The following is an 11,454-nucleotide window of genomic DNA, read 5'->3' as shown; positions in this document are numbered from 1 at the left end:
CATAGAGAGATAGTATTTCGGCCCCAGTCCCGGCCCCGGGCCCGGTCCCCGGCCCACCTGTCCCTCCCGCCTTTGCCCCTCGTCGCCCTCCTGGCCGGCCGTGGCCCTCCAGGGCCACGCGGGACTCGGAGGAGCACGGCGAACCCTTGCGCGCCAGGCTGCTCCTAGGTGCCGCGGAGGCCCTCTGGTACTTCCCACCGGACCCCCGAGCCCTGGTGCTGGCGGGGGAGGGCACCGGGGAGCGGCGAAAGACCACGCACGAGCCACACGCCTACCGACGAGGGACGTCCTGCCCACTGGCCAGTCAGGACCCCACGTAGGCTCCCGGTCCTGCTGGGGGGCTGGAGGTGGGGCAGGCGGCGCTTAGCCTGACGGGAGGGTCGGTGGGGGGCCAGGGCGGTGGGGCAGGCGCGTTGGCCCAGCTGCCCAGCTCACTGGTGAGCTTCCCCGATGGGAGGAGGGAGGGCGGGTTGTGGGGTGGGGTGGGGTGGCGGCGGGGGCGTGGGTGGGGACGGGCGACCGGCGCGGGGAGGGCGGGCGGCCCCCGCCATCCGCACCTCACCCCCCGCTGACCGCGGGCAGGCTGCTTCTGGCCCTGGCGGTCCAGAGCCACAGCCCTGCAGGAAACGTGCGTGGCCGTCCCCGCCCCGCGCCCGGCGCCCCGCCCCCCGCATAGCCTCCAGCTCAACACCGCACCACCCCACCCGGCCTGGACCCCCGCACGCCCCTGCTGCGGTCTCGCACCTCTCGGGGAGGCCCCCAGCTCGACTGGCCCCGGCTCCCCTAGTTCTGTGTGCCCGACGGCCAGGAGGACCCGTCCTCACTCACTCATCGGGGTCAGGCCACTTGAGGCCACGTCTAGGCCCGCGCGGGACACCGGGCAGGAGGGCACCTGTTCCTCCCGGGCACGAGATCCCCACCTCAAGGCCGCCTCACCACCGCCCCCACGCCCGCCTCGTCGCCTCCCCGACCCCCCTCCCCCCCCCCCACGCCACACCTCAGAGAGAGAGGCTGGCTAGTCGGCCGAGTGTCCGGCGGCCACCGCCACCACCACCGTTGTGGCCGTCTCACGTCCCCACCCGCACCCCCAGCCCCAGGCCCAGCCCCAGCCCCAGCCTCAGCCCCAGCCCCAGCCCCACCCCCACCCCCAGAGTACACGAAGCAAGTTGCCCGGGGAGGGCAAGGGGCCCGCCCGCCCCGGGTGTCTTCTCCTCCCAATCCACTAGCAGACATCCCGGCACACCAGGAGGCAGGCCTGCAGAGCCAGGAAGGGTGGGCAGAGCCCGAGGGAAGGAGGGCAGCCGAGCAGCCAAGTTGGGGCAGAGGCCGGTCGGGGTGGAGGGTGGGGGGGCGGCAGGGCGGAGGCGGCCCGGGTGGCTCCCGAAGGCCCTCTGAGCCAGGGGCCTGCCCCCGCTGGACAAGGACAGAGCTCCGGCCCCAAGGAGAGGCTCTGGCGCCACGGGGAGCGTCTCCCACCGCCACGAGGGCAGGGCGCGCTCCCGCAGGGCCTGAACCTGAAGGCCCGGGCGGGGGGTGGGAGCGGGGGAGAGTAGGGGCGGCCGGGAAGCGCTGCGGCCCGACTGGACTGGAGTGCCGGGCCGCCGTCGTCCGCCGTCGTCGTCGTCGCCGTCGTCGTCCTCGTCGACGCCGCCGCCACCCCCGAAGCTTTCCTGGTGCCCGAGGGCCGCTGGCCGGGCCCCTGGGCCGGGCTTCTTGGCCTGGTTGCGTCCCTGTCCGTGTCCGTGTGTCCCTGTGCCCCGTGGGTTGGCGGCAAAAGAGAAAAGGAGGCGTAAAAGCCTACAGCACCCGGTATTCCCAGGCGGTCTCCCATCCAAGTACTAACCAGGCCCGACCCTGCTTAGCTTCCGAGATCAGACGAGATCGGGCGCGTTCAGGGTGGTATGGCCGTAGACGTCAGCGCCTGCCGCCGCTCGCCCTAAGAGCCTGCTCAGCGGCCCCAGCCGCCGGCGCAGCGCGCCTTGGCCGCCCCGGCAGCCTCCAGCTTTGGCCGCCCAGCCCCGCCCCGGCCCGCCCCGGCCCGCCCCGGCCCGCCCCGCCTGGCCAAGGGTGCGGGTCCCGGCCAGCCGGCCCAAGAGTCCGGCCTCCAAGCAGGCAGGTGGCGGCGACCGGGAGGAAGGCAGTCAGCCAGGCGGGAAGGCCGCCCGGGTCGCGCCCCCTGCCCTTCCTGCGAAGCCCCACGGCCCCCCTCAGTCCGGCCGGGGCTCTCCTGCCGCCTGCTCGCCCCTCGCCCCCGGCGGCGGCACCGGGAGGCACTCGGGCCGCCTGCTTCCGCCGACATCTGGCCGAGCGCCTCTCGTCTCTCCCCCTGCCCAGCGTGGGGTGGCCCCGGCCTCCACTCGCCCTCCCCCCACCCCGGCCCGTCCCCTGGCGGGGCCTCCCTTTGCCTCCCCTTCCTCCAAGGGGCCCTCGCCGGGCCCGGCTCTCGGCCCCAGTCCCGGCCCCGGGCCCGGTCCCCGGCCCACCTGTCCCTCCCGCCTTTGCCCCTCGTCGCCCTCCTGGCCGGCCGTGGCCCTCCAGGGCCACGCGGGACTCGGAGGAGCACGGCGAACCCTTGCGCGCCAGGCTGCTCCTAGGTGCCGCGGAGGCCCTCTGGTACTTCCCACCGGACCCCCGAGCCCTGGTGCTGGCGGGGGAGGGCACCGGGGAGCGGCGAAAGACCACGCACGAGCCACACGCCTACCGACGAGGGACGTCCTGCCCACTGGCCAGTCAGGACCCCACGTAGGCTCCCGGTCCTGCTGGGGGGCTGGAGGTGGGGCAGGCGGCGCTTAGCCTGACGGGAGGGTCGGTGGGGGGCCAGGGCGGTGGGGCAGGCGCGTTGGCCCAGCTGCCCAGCTCACTGGTGAGCTTCCCCGATGGGAGGAGGGAGGGCGGGTTGTGGGGTGGGGTGGGGTGGCGGCGGGGGCGTGGGTGGGGACGGGCGACCGGCGCGGGGAGGGCGGCGGCCCCCGCCATCCGCACCTCACCCCCCGCTGACCGCGGGCAGGCTGCTTCTGGCCCTGGCGGTCCAGAGCCACAGCCCTGCAGGAAACGTGCGTGGCCGTCCCCGCCCCGCGCCCGGCGCCCCGCCCCCCGCATAGCCTCCAGCTCAACACCGCACCACCCCACCCGGCCTGGACCCCCGCACGCCCCTGCTGCGGTCTCGCACCTCTCGGGGAGGCCCCCAGCTCGACTGGCCCCGGCTCCCCTAGTTCTGTGTGCCCGACGGCCAGGAGGACCCGTCCTCACTCACTCATCGGGGTCAGGCCACTTGAGGCCACGTCTAGGCCCGCGCGGGACACCGGGCAGGAGGGCACCTGTTCCTCCCGGGCACGAGATCCCCACCTCAAGGCCGCCTCACCACCGCCCCCACGCCCGCCTCGTCGCCTCCCCGACCCCCCTCCCCCCCCCCCACGCCACACCTCAGAGAGAGAGGCTGGCTAGTCGGCCGAGTGTCCGGCGGCCACCGCCACCACCACCGTTGTGGCCGTCTCACGTCCCCACCCGCACCCCCAGCCCCAGGCCCAGCCCCAGCCCCAGCCTCAGCCCCAGCCCCAGCCCCACCCCCACCCCCAGAGTACACGAAGCAAGTTGCCCGGGGAGGGCAAGGGGCCCGCCCGCCCCGGGTGTCTTCTCCTCCCAATCCACTAGCAGACATCCCGGCACACCAGGAGGCAGGCCTGCAGAGCCAGGAAGGGTGGGCAGAGCCCGAGGGAAGGAGGGCAGCCGAGCAGCCAAGTTGGGGCAGAGGCCGGTCGGAGTGGAGGGTGGGGGGGCGGCAGGGCGGAGGCGGCCCGGGTGGCTCCCGAAGGCCCTCTGAGCCAGGGGCCTGCCCCCGCTGGACAAGGACAGAGCTCCGGCCCCAAGGAGAGGCTCTGGCGCCACGGGGAGCGTCTCCCACCGCCACGAGGGCAGGGCGCGCTCCCGCAGGGCCTGAACCTGAAGGCCCGGGCGGGGGGTGGGAGCGGGGGAGAGTAGGGGCGGCCGGGAAGCGCTGCGGCCCGACTGGACTGGAGTGCCGGGCCGCCGTCGTCCGCCGTCGTCGTCGTCGCCGTCGTCTTCCTCGTCGACGCCGCCGCCACCCCCGAAGCTTTCCTGGTGCCCGAGGGCCGCTGGCCGGGCCCCTGGGCCGGGCTTCCTGGCCTGGTTGCGTCCCTGTCCGTGTCCGTGTGTCCCTGTGCCCCGTGGGTTGGCGGCAAAAGAGAAAAGGAGGCGTAAAAGCCTACAGCACCCGGTATTCCCAGGCGGTCTCCCATCCAAGTACTAACCAGGCCCGACCCTGCTTAGCTTCCGAGATCAGACGAGATCGGGCGCGTTCAGGGTGGTATGGCCGTAGACGTCAGCGCCTGCCGCCGCTCGCCCTAAGAGCCTGCTCAGCGGCCCCAGCCGCCGGCGCAGCGCGCCTTGGCCGCCCCGGCAGCCTCCAGCTTTGGCCGCCCAGCCCCGCCCCGGCCCGCCCCGCCTGGCCAAGGGTGCGGGTCCCGGCCAGCCGGCCCAAGAGTCCGGCCTCCAAGCAGGCAGGTGGCGGCGACCGGGAGGAAGGCAGTCAGCCAGGCGGGAAGGCCGCCCGGGTCGCGCCCCCTGCCCTTCCTGCGAAGCCCCACGGCCCCCCCTCAGTCCGGCCGGGGCTCTCCTGCCGCCTGCTCGCCCCTCGCCCCCGGCGGCGGCACCGGGAGGCACTCGGGCCGCCTGCTTCCGCCGACATCTGGCCGAGCGCCTCTCGTCTCTCCCCCTGCCCAGCGTGGGGTGGCCCCGGCCTCCACTCGCCCTCCCCCCACCCCGGCCCGTCCCCTGGCGGGGCCTCCCTTTGCCTCCCCTTCCTCCAAGGGGCCCTCGCCGGGCCCGGCTCTCGGCCCCAGTCCCGGCCCCGGGCCCGGTCCCCGGCCCACCTGTCCCTCCCGCCTTTGCCCCTCGTCGCCCTCCTGGCCGGCCGTGGCCCTCCAGGGCCACGCGGGACTCGGAGGAGCACGGCGAACCCTTGCGCGCCAGGCTGCTCCTAGGTGCCGCGGAGGCCCTCTGGTACTTCCCACCGGACCCCCGAGCCCTGGTGCTGGCGGGGGAGGGCACCGGGGAGCGGCGAAAGACCACGCACGAGCCACACGCCTACCGACGAGGGACGTCCTGCCCACTGGCCAGTCAGGACCCCACGTAGGCTCCCGGTCCTGCTGGGGGGCTGGAGGTGGGGCAGGCGGCGCTTAGCCTGACGGGAGGGTCGGTGGGGGGCCAGGGCGGTGGGGCAGGCGCGTTGGCCCAGCTGCCCAGCTCACTGGTGAGCTTCCCCGATGGGAGGAGGGAGGGCGGGTTGTGGGGTGGGGTGGGGTGGCGGCGGGGGCGTGGGTGGGGACGGGCGACCGGCGCGGGGAGGGCGGGCGGCCCCCGCCATCCGCACCTCACCCCCCGCTGACCGCGGGCAGGCTGCTTCTGGCCCTGGCGGTCCAGAGCCACAGCCCTGCAGGAAACGTGCGTGGCCGTCCCCGCCCCGCGCCCGGCGCCCCGCCCCCCGCATAGCCTCCAGCTCAACACCGCACCACCCCACCCGGCCTGGACCCCCGCACGCCCCTGCTGCGGTCTCGCACCTCTCGGGGAGGCCCCCAGCTCGACTGGCCCCGGCTCCCCTAGTTCTGTGTGCCCGACGGCCAGGAGGACCCGTCCTCACTCACTCATCGGGGTCAGGCCACTTGAGGCCACGTCTAGGCCCGCGCGGGACACCGGGCAGGAGGGCACCTGTTCCTCCCGGGCACGAGATCCCCACCTCAAGGCCGCCTCACCACCGCCCCCACGCCCGCCTCGTCGCCTCCCCGACCCCCCTCCCCCCCCCCACGCCACACCTCAGAGAGAGAGGCTGGCTAGTCGGCCGAGTGTCCGGCGGCCACCGCCACCACCACCGTTGTGGCCGTCTCACGTCCCCACCCGCACCCCCAGCCCCAGGCCCAGCCCCAGCCCCAGCCTCAGCCCCAGCCCCAGCCCCACCCCCACCCCCAGAGTACACGAAGCAAGTTGCCCGGGGAGGGCAAGGGGCCCGCCCGCCCCGGGTGTCTTCTCCTCCCAATCCACTAGCAGACATCCCGGCACACCAGGAGGCAGGCCTGCAGAGCCAGGAAGGGTGGGCAGAGCCCGAGGGAAGGAGGGCAGCCGAGCAGCCAAGTTGGGGCAGAGGCCGGTCGGGGTGGAGGGTGGGGGGGCGGCAGGGCGGAGGCGGCCCGGGTGGCTCCCGAAGGCCCTCTGAGCCAGGGGCCTGCCCCCGCTGGACAAGGACAGAGCTCCGGCCCCAAGGAGAGGCTCTGGCGCCACGGGGAGCGTCTCCCACCGCCACGAGGGCAGGGCGCGCTCCCGCAGGGCCTGAACCTGAAGGCCCGGGCGGGGGGTGGGAGCGGGGGAGAGTAGGGGCGGCCGGGAAGCGCTGCGGCCCGACTGGACTGGAGTGCCGGGCCGCCGTCGTCCGCCGTCGTCGTCGTCGCCGTCGTCGTCCTCGTCGACGCCGCCGCCACCCCCGAAGCTTTCCTGGTGCCCGAGGGCCGCTGGCCGGGCCCCTGGGCCGGGCTTCTTGGCCTGGTTGCGTCCCTGTCCGTGTCCGTGTGTCCCTGTGCCCCGTGGGTTGGCGGCAAAAGAGAAAAGGAGGCGTAAAAGCCTACAGCACCCGGTATTCCCAGGCGGTCTCCCATCCAAGTACTAACCAGGCCCGACCCTGCTTAGCTTCCGAGATCAGACGAGATCGGGCGCGTTCAGGGTGGTATGGCCGTAGACGTCAGCGCCTGCCGCCGCTCGCCCTAAGAGCCTGCTCAGCGGCCCCAGCCGCCGGCGCAGCGCGCCTTGGCCGCCCCGGCAGCCTCCAGCTTTGGCCGCCCAGCCCCGCCCCGGCCCGCCCCGGCCCGCCCCGGCCCGCCCCGCCTGGCCAAGGGTGCGGGTCCCGGCCAGCCGGCCCAAGAGTCCGGCCTCCAAGCAGGCAGGTGGCGGCGACCGGGAGGAAGGCAGTCAGCCAGGCGGGAAGGCCGCCCGGGTCGCGCCCCCTGCCCTTCCTGCGAAGCCCCACGGCCCCCCTCAGTCCGGCCGGGGCTCTCCTGCCGCCTGCTCGCCCCTCGCCCCCGGCGGCGGCACCGGGAGGCACTCGGGCCGCCTGCTTCCGCCGACATCTGGCCGAGCGCCTCTCGTCTCTCCCCCTGCCCAGCGTGGGGTGGCCCCGGCCTCCACTCGCCCTCCCCCCACCCCGGCCCGTCCCCTGGCGGGGCCTCCCTTTGCCTCCCCTTCCTCCAAGGGGCCCTCGCCGGGCCCGGCTCTCGGCCCCAGTCCCGGCCCCGGGCCCGGTCCCCGGCCCACCTGTCCCTCCCGCCTTTGCCCCTCGTCGCCCTCCTGGCCGGCCGTGGCCCTCCAGGGCCACGCGGGACTCGGAGGAGCACGGCGAACCCTTGCGCGCCAGGCTGCTCCTAGGTGCCGCGGAGGCCCTCTGGTACTTCCCACCGGACCCCCGAGCCCTGGTGCTGGCGGGGGAGGGCACCGGGGAGCGGCGAAAGACCACGCACGAGCCACACGCCTACCGACGAGGGACGTCCTGCCCACTGGCCAGTCAGGACCCCACGTAGGCTCCCGGTCCTGCTGGGGGGCTGGAGGTGGGGCAGGCGGCGCTTAGCCTGACGGGAGGGTCGGTGGGGGGCCAGGGCGGTGGGGCAGGCGCGTTGGCCCAGCTGCCCAGCTCACTGGTGAGCTTCCCCGATGGGAGGAGGGAGGGCGGGTTGTGGGGTGGGGTGGGGTGGCGGCGGGGGCGTGGGTGGGGACGGGCGACCGGCGCGGGGAGGGCGGCGGCCCCCGCCATCCGCACCTCACCCCCCGCTGACCGCGGGCAGGCTGCTTCTGGCCCTGGCGGTCCAGAGCCACAGCCCTGCAGGAAACGTGCGTGGCCGTCCCCGCCCCGCGCCCGGCGCCCCGCCCCCCGCATAGCCTCCAGCTCAACACCGCACCACCCCACCCGGCCTGGACCCCCGCACGCCCCTGCTGCGGTCTCGCACCTCTCGGGGAGGCCCCCAGCTCGACTGGCCCCGGCTCCCCTAGTTCTGTGTGCCCGACGGCCAGGAGGACCCGTCCTCACTCACTCATCGGGGTCAGGCCACTTGAGGCCACGTCTAGGCCCGCGCGGGACACCGGGCAGGAGGGCACCTGTTCCTCCCGGGCACGAGATCCCCACCTCAAGGCCGCCTCACCACCGCCCCCACGCCCGCCTCGTCGCCTCCCCGACCCCCCTCCCCCCCCCCACGCCACACCTCAGAGAGAGAGGCTGGCTAGTCGGCCGAGTGTCCGGCGGCCACCGCCACCACCACCGTTGTGGCCGTCTCACGTCCCCACCCGCACCCCCAGCCCCAGGCCCAGCCCCAGCCCCAGCCTCAGCCCCAGCCCCAGCCCCACCCCCACCCCCAGAGTACACGAAGCAAGTTGCCCGGGGAGGGCAAGGGGCCCGCCCGCCCCGGGTGTCTTCTCCTCCCAATCCACTAGCAGACATCCCGGCACACCAGGAGGCAGGCCTGCAGAGCCAGGAAGGGTGGGCAGAGCCCGAGGGAAGGAGGGCAGCCGAGCAGCCAAGTTGGGGCAGAGGCCGGTCGGAGTGGAGGGTGGGGGGGCGGCAGGGCGGAGGCGGCCCGGGTGGCTCCCGAAGGCCCTCTGAGCCAGGGGCCTGCCCCCGCTGGACAAGGACAGAGCTCCGGCCCCAAGGAGAGGCTCTGGCGCCACGGGGAGCGTCTCCCACCGCCACGAGGGCAGGGCGCGCTCCCGCAGGGCCTGAACCTGAAGGCCCGGGCGGGGGGTGGGAGCGGGGGAGAGTAGGGGCGGCCGGGAAGCGCTGCGGCCCGACTGGACTGGAGTGCCGGGCCGCCGTCGTCCGCCGTCGTCGTCGTCGCCGTCGTCTTCCTCGTCGACGCCGCCGCCACCCCCGAAGCTTTCCTGGTGCCCGAGGGCCGCTGGCCGGGCCCCTGGGCCGGGCTTCCTGGCCTGGTTGCGTCCCTGTCCGTGTCCGTGTGTCCCTGTGCCCCGTGGGTTGGCGGCAAAAGAGAAAAGGAGGCGTAAAAGCCTACAGCACCCGGTATTCCCAGGCGGTCTCCCATCCAAGTACTAACCAGGCCCGACCCTGCTTAGCTTCCGAGATCAGACGAGATCGGGCGCGTTCAGGGTGGTATGGCCGTAGACGTCAGCGCCTGCCGCCGCTCGCCCTAAGAGCCTGCTCAGCGGCCCCAGCCGCCGGCGCAGCGCGCCTTGGCCGCCCCGGCAGCCTCCAGCTTTGGCCGCCCAGCCCCGCCCCGGCCCGCCCCGCCTGGCCAAGGGTGCGGGTCCCGGCCAGCCGGCCCAAGAGTCCGGCCTCCAAGCAGGCAGGTGGCGGCGACCGGGAGGAAGGCAGTCAGCCAGGCGGGAAGGCCGCCCGGGTCGCGCCCCCTGCCCTTCCTGCGAAGCCCCACGGCCCCCCTCAGTCCGGCCGGGGCTCTCCTGCCGCCTGCTCGCCCCTCGCCCCCGGCGGCGGCACCGGGAGGCACTCGGGCCGCCTGCTTCCGCCGACATCTGGCCGAGCGCCTCTCGTCTCTCCCCCTGCCCAGCGTGGGGTGGCCCCGGCCTCCACTCGCCCTCCCCCCACCCCGGCCCGTCCCCTGGCGGGGCCTCCCTTTGCCTCCCCTTCCTCCAAGGGGCCCTCGCCGGGCCCGGCTCTCGGCCCCAGTCCCGGCCCCGGGCCCGGTCCCCGGCCCACCTGTCCCTCCCGCCTTTGCCCCTCGTCGCCCTCCTGGCCGGCCGTGGCCCTCCAGGGCCACGCGGGACTCGGAGGAGCACGGCGAACCCTTGCGCGCCAGGCTGCTCCTAGGTGCCGCGGAGGCCCTCTGGTACTTCCCACCGGACCCCCGAGCCCTGGTGCTGGCGGGGGAGGGCACCGGGGAGCGGCGAAAGACCACGCACGAGCCACACGCCTACCGACGAGGGACGTCCTGCCCACTGGCCAGTCAGGACCCCACGTAGGCTCCCGGTCCTGCTGGGGGGCTGGAGGTGGGGCAGGCGGCGCTTAGCCTGACGGGAGGGTCGGTGGGGGGCCAGGGCGGTGGGGCAGGCGCGTTGGCCCAGCTGCCCAGCTCACTGGTGAGCTTCCCCGATGGGAGGAGGGAGGGCGGGTTGTGGGGTGGGGTGGGGTGGCGGCGGGGGCGTGGGTGGGGACGGGCGACCGGCGCGGGGAGGGCGGGCGGCCCCCGCCATCCGCACCTCACCCCCCGCTGACCGCGGGCAGGCTGCTTCTGGCCCTGGCGGTCCAGAGCCACAGCCCTGCAGGAAACGTGCGTGGCCGTCCCCGCCCCGCGCCCGGCGCCCCGCCCCCCGCATAGCCTCCAGCTCAACACCGCACCACCCCACCCGGCCTGGACCCCCGCACGCCCCTGCTGCGGTCTCGCACCTCTCGGGGAGGCCCCCAGCTCGACTGGCCCCGGCTCCCCTAGTTCTGTGTGCCCGACGGCCAGGAGGACCCGTCCTCACTCACTCATCGGGGTCAGGCCACTTGAGGCCACGTCTAGGCCCGCGCGGGACACCGGGCAGGAGGGCACCTGTTCCTCCCGGGCACGAGATCCCCACCTCAAGGCCGCCTCACCACCGCCCCCACGCCCGCCTCGTCGCCTCCCCGACCCCCCTCCCCCCCCCCACGCCACACCTCAGAGAGAGAGGCTGGCTAGTCGGCCGAGTGTCCGGCGGCCACCGCCACCACCACCGTTGTGGCCGTCTCACGTCCCCACCCGCACCCCCAGCCCCAGGCCCAGCCCCAGCCCCAGCCTCAGCCCCAGCCCCAGCCCCACCCCCACCCCCAGAGTACACGAAGCAAGTTGCCCGGGGAGGGCAAGGGGCCCGCCCGCCCCGGGTGTCTTCTCCTCCCAATCCACTAGCAGACATCCCGGCACACCAGGAGGCAGGCCTGCAGAGCCAGGAAGGGTGGGCAGAGCCCGAGGGAAGGAGGGCAGCCGAGCAGCCAAGTTGGGGCAGAGGCCGGTCGGGGTGGAGGGTGGGGGGGCGGCAGGGCGGAGGCGGCCCGGGTGGCTCCCGAAGGCCCTCTGAGCCAGGGGCCTGCCCCCGCTGGACAAGGACAGAGCTCCGGCCCCAAGGAGAGGCTCTGGCGCCACGGGGAGCGTCTCCCACCGCCACGAGGGCAGGGCGCGCTCCCGCAGGGCCTGAACCTGAAGGCCCGGGCGGGGGGTGGGAGCGGGGGAGAGTAGGGGCGGCCGGGAAGCGCTGCGGCCCGACTGGACTGGAGTGCCGGGCCGCCGTCGTCCGCCGTCGTCGTCGTCGCCGTCGTCGTCCTCGTCGACGCCGCCGCCACCCCCGAAGCTTTCCTGGTGCCCGAGGGCCGCTGGCCGGGCCCCTGGGCCGGGCTTCTTGGCCTGGTTGCGTCCCTGTCCGTGTCCGTGTGTCCCTGTGCCCCGTGGGTTGGCGGCAAAAGAGAAAAGGAGGCGTAAA

General features: G+C 75.1%; 4 non-coding genes across 4 annotated transcripts; all 4 read right to left on the bottom strand.

Moving 5' to 3' along the window:
* Positions 1–1,794: 1,794 nt before the first annotated feature.
* Positions 1,795–1,913, bottom strand: LOC135229875 (5S ribosomal RNA). The gene has a single exon (XR_010320542.1). It is a non-coding gene; the product is annotated as a 5S ribosomal RNA (ribosomal RNA).
* A 2,306-nt stretch (positions 1,914–4,219) lies between these two features.
* LOC135229874 (5S ribosomal RNA) lies at positions 4,220–4,338 on the bottom strand. The gene has a single exon (XR_010320541.1). It is a non-coding gene; the product is annotated as a 5S ribosomal RNA (ribosomal RNA).
* A 2,287-nt stretch (positions 4,339–6,625) lies between these two features.
* LOC135229873 (5S ribosomal RNA) lies at positions 6,626–6,744 on the bottom strand. Its single transcript, XR_010320540.1, has one exon. It is a non-coding gene; the product is annotated as a 5S ribosomal RNA (ribosomal RNA).
* A 2,305-nt stretch (positions 6,745–9,049) lies between these two features.
* LOC135229872 (5S ribosomal RNA) lies at positions 9,050–9,168 on the bottom strand. The gene has a single exon (XR_010320539.1). It is a non-coding gene; the product is annotated as a 5S ribosomal RNA (ribosomal RNA).
* Positions 9,169–11,454: the final 2,286 nt, after the last annotated feature.

This window comes from Loxodonta africana, unplaced genomic scaffold (genome assembly GCF_030014295.1).
Source record: "Loxodonta africana isolate mLoxAfr1 unplaced genomic scaffold, mLoxAfr1.hap2 scaffold_588, whole genome shotgun sequence".
In the NCBI taxonomy this organism is placed as follows: domain Eukaryota; kingdom Metazoa; phylum Chordata; class Mammalia; order Proboscidea; family Elephantidae; genus Loxodonta; species Loxodonta africana.
The sequence above is the reverse complement of the archived record's forward strand: the minus strand, read 5'-3'. Positions and strand labels throughout refer to the sequence as shown.